Raw genomic sequence first — 3,852 nt, 5'->3', positions numbered from 1 at the left:
AAATAAAAACTCCCTTTAAAAATAATTGCAACACAATAAATTTATGGAAAAAAATAAAACAAATAAAAAGAAATAAAAATAATCGCAACAATATTTTTAGCCACCAAAATCCTCTTTGAAAAAAACATTGTTTTGCCTAAAGGGTCATCCCTAACAGTTTCACACTTGGACTTGAGGTTTGGAGTATAGATTTCTCTTATTTACATTTTATTTATTCGTGTGTGTGTGTGTGTGTGTGTGTGTGTCTGTGTGTTTGTGTGTCTGTGTGTCTGTGTGTGCGTGTGGCCAGCTCAGCCAAGCAGGGAGCGGTGCAGCATGGCATGGGGTGCCTGGGGATTTAACCGTGGTCACTGTTGGTTGCTAAACTTGTTCTAAGTAGATGCTTTAGGACACTGAGCCATCTCACCAGCTCCTGGATTAGAAAGTTCATTAGGAAAATAAATTGGGCTCTGAGGAGCCGACAGAGGCGGGGGCGGCGGAGGCGATGGCTGGAGGCCCCAGCGCGTGGGGGTACCCGCGTCCCTCCGTCTCGCCGGGAGTCCTCGCCCTCCTTCTTCCCCCGAAGGCTCTGTGCGGCGCTACCCTCCGGCCAGAGCCCGGCACTCCACAGCCATCTGCCCATTGAAATGTTCCACACTCCCCGGGAAGAGGATGCTCTTATTCTTTCTTAACCTCCCCCCCTCAGCCCCCCTGCCGGTTCCATTTCCTTAAGGAAGGCTTCTTAGCGCTCGCCATCCCACACACCGTAGCGGCGCGCGATTGGGCCGGACGTGCGGATGATTTTTCTGAGCGATAAGTTCACCACGATGTCCAGTGATAGGCAGATGTCGGACGCTGAGAGCCCCAGCATCAGCAGTGGCAGGTCAGATGCGGAACAGCGAGACCCCGCGGCTCCAGAGCCTGAACAGAAAGAAGAAAGACAACCTCCCACCCAGCATAAGAAGAACACCAAACTCTGTAGGAGAAACACTGGTAAGTTATCCACTAGTGCTAAAAGAATTCATAAAGACTTAGCCGAAATAACCTTTGATCCTCCTCCTAACTGCAGTGCTGGGCCTAAAGGAGATGACATTTATGAATGGAGATCAACTATACTTGGGCCAGAAGGTTCTGTTTATGAAGGTGGTGTTTTCTTTCTGGATATCAAATTTTCAATAGATTATCCATTTAGACCACCAAAGGTTTCTTTCCGTACCAAAATTTATCACTGCAACATCGACAGTCAGGGAGCCATCTGCCTAGACATCCTTAAAGAAAAGTGGACTCCTGCTTTGACTATTTCAAAGGTTTTGCTCTCCATTTGTTGCCTTTTGACAGACTGCAACCCTGAGGATCCTCTGGTTGTGAGCATAGCCAGTCAGTATGTGACCAACAGAGCAGAACATGACAGGATAGCCAGAGAGTGGACCAAGAAATACGCAACATAATTCACACAATGTGTATGCAGTGCGAAGGGGCAGGAGGCGTCTTCTCACGGTGTTGCTAATCTTTATAGCATTTAGATTACGGAATTCTGTGCATATGTTTTAGTGATGTACTCTCTGCTTTTATCCTTCGTAGAGTTTTTATACTCGCTAAAAAGGTAGATGCTATCAAGAGTAGGACTTTTTAGCTGTAGATTACTTATGTTTAATATGCCTACTTGCAAGTCTGCCCTCTTTGTGATATCAAAATGTATCTTGTGATATAACGAGGGTACTGGTCCTGAAGTCTACCATATATTACAGTGCATTTTAGGGCAAGTCATTATCTGCATGAATTTTTAAAGGTAGTTGTAGATGAATAGTAACTATGTCATTTGTATGAAACAGAGATATATTTCTGCGTATGTGTTTCATGCTGTTGTGAAAATGATTTCCCTTTGTCATTTTTTAATGAGAGAATTTCCTTTTACCCTTTGTAGCTCGGAGAGTAATGATGTAGCATCTCAAACACAATAAACATGCTGATGAAGGCAATATTTAAAACAAAAAACAGCTAAAACATTAATTTGGCTCTTTCTTTCCCGCCTACAAATTTCTTCATGAAGCCACTGTTACATTGAATTTTCAACTGTGAATCACTTTGTAGGAGGCACCTAAGTTTTTGATTTTTATCCATAACTGGGGTTTCATCTTACTTTGTCTGTTTTGAATTGGAAATTAGTATCTTCACCAGGGTGCAAATCCTTGGAACAATGAATGACCCTTCTCTTCTTGTTGTTACTGGGGCCATTACTTTGCTCACTTTTATTGTTTCGATGCAAGATCGTTCCATTTTCATGAGACTTAGATTTAAAATTGTTAGTCCAACTAGGAGGGATCGTGCAATGTGGACAGTGAGTGACAGGTAAATGCATTGAGTGGGCTGGCGCCTTTATCGTCCCTAGGCAGTGCTGGCGGGTGTGTCCTCGCTGTCCACAGTGAAAATGTTTCAGCAGATCAAATTTATTATCCAAATGTAGAGATACTAGCCTGTGTCCTGAGAGCAGAAATGCAGTCAGTAGAACCAATATTTTGGCATTCACAGATATAAGCAGCTGAATTATTTGTATTGACTATCAGGCCTAAGACTCTTTTACATTCATCGTTGCCATTAGCCCATGCTAATTGACAAGCCTTTTAGCCGCAAGGATGTGAGGAATCAGCATTTTCAGGAGCCCCTTCTTTCTTGTGACAAGCCGGATGTGAGTTTCTCCAGGACCCTGGAGTACATGGGCAAAGTATTAGGTGGCCCATCCTCTGTGACAGAGACCCATATGTGGTGAATGGCGTTGCAGCTGTTTCCGTTGCATGAAAAGAAGTGGAGTGTGTGCCTGAGCTTCTGTCTCAGTCTAATGGCCTGAACCTTTCTTGAGTGATAGATTTAAGTTTCTCATCTTCCTGAGTTTCACTTTGTTCTGATATTAGAAGTCTTTATTCCAATTTGCAATGTGTAGGACTCGTGTGGTTCTCACACACGTGCAAGCAAGATGTGTTGCATCGATCGGTGTCATTTACAAGACTTGCATTATGTTATCCAGACAGGAAAGACTGTAGAGAGGTTGGGCTCTGCTGTGTAGTACACTGTCCCTGTAAGTCTCTCAAGATTCCAAGTTTCAAGGATTTGTTTTTCTCCTCGTATTTTGGAATTCTCAAAAGTCGGGAATGAGGGGGACTTTTCCTAATGTGACTGTGACGCAGGGGAGAGAGAGATTGTGGGAAGCACAGCCTCTGAGGCGTTCTCTTCCAAGGTAGGTGTGGAGCATGAAGGTGAGTGTGTGCATCCATTGCCATTTTTTTGTTCCTCTTGATATCTTCTAAAATTGAATTGTGTAAAATATTTACAATTTTTAAAGAAGCTTCCTTGTTTGGGCCAGCAGCCTGTTTTGAGGCTCATGAAGTTAGCACGTTATGTTAACACAAGTAGAGCATTCTGCAGCGTTAACAGCATAATTTTTTTTGGCTCTGTAATGGAAATTGAATTAATGCCCTTTTACTTGTCCGGCGAGTGCTTAGTCTACTGAGCTATCTCCATGTATCCCAGGAAATGAAATGATAAGCTGTTGATGATCTATATTTCTTCCTGAAGCATCAGATGGCTCCTTTCACCAGGCTACGTGTGCCTATATTTTGTGAATGGATTTTTGTATCCTGAGTTTTGGATGATTTAAAGCCCAACAGTTTTAAAATTATAAATGAAGTTAAACACTATTAGAGTGTCTTTCAGTAAGGGTGTCCACCTGCTTTTTTACTTTCCCCAAACCCAAGGCCACACTATTACAAAGCCATAACAACAGAATGGCCCGGGTCACAGTGCCTCAACGTCTTAAAAATATCCCTTGAATATGACAACCACAAGGTCAGGCCCACTTCCCAGGTACCCCCGGAATGA

The 3,852-nt window shown here is 43.2% G+C and overlaps 1 pseudogene; it reads left to right on the top strand.

The window, feature by feature from the left end:
* The first annotated feature begins 806 nt into the window (after positions 1–806).
* On the top strand, positions 807–1,427 carry LOC101576269 (annotated as a pseudogene).
* The last annotated feature ends 2,425 nt before the right edge of the window (positions 1,428–3,852 follow it).

The sequence above is a fragment of the Octodon degus genome, unplaced genomic scaffold (genome assembly GCF_000260255.1).
Source record: "Octodon degus isolate 3935 unplaced genomic scaffold, OctDeg1.0 scaffold00113, whole genome shotgun sequence".
Taxonomy (NCBI): Eukaryota; Metazoa; Chordata; class Mammalia; order Rodentia; family Octodontidae; genus Octodon; species Octodon degus.
Note: the sequence above shows the minus strand (reverse complement) of the source record. Positions and strands in the feature narration are given on the sequence as shown.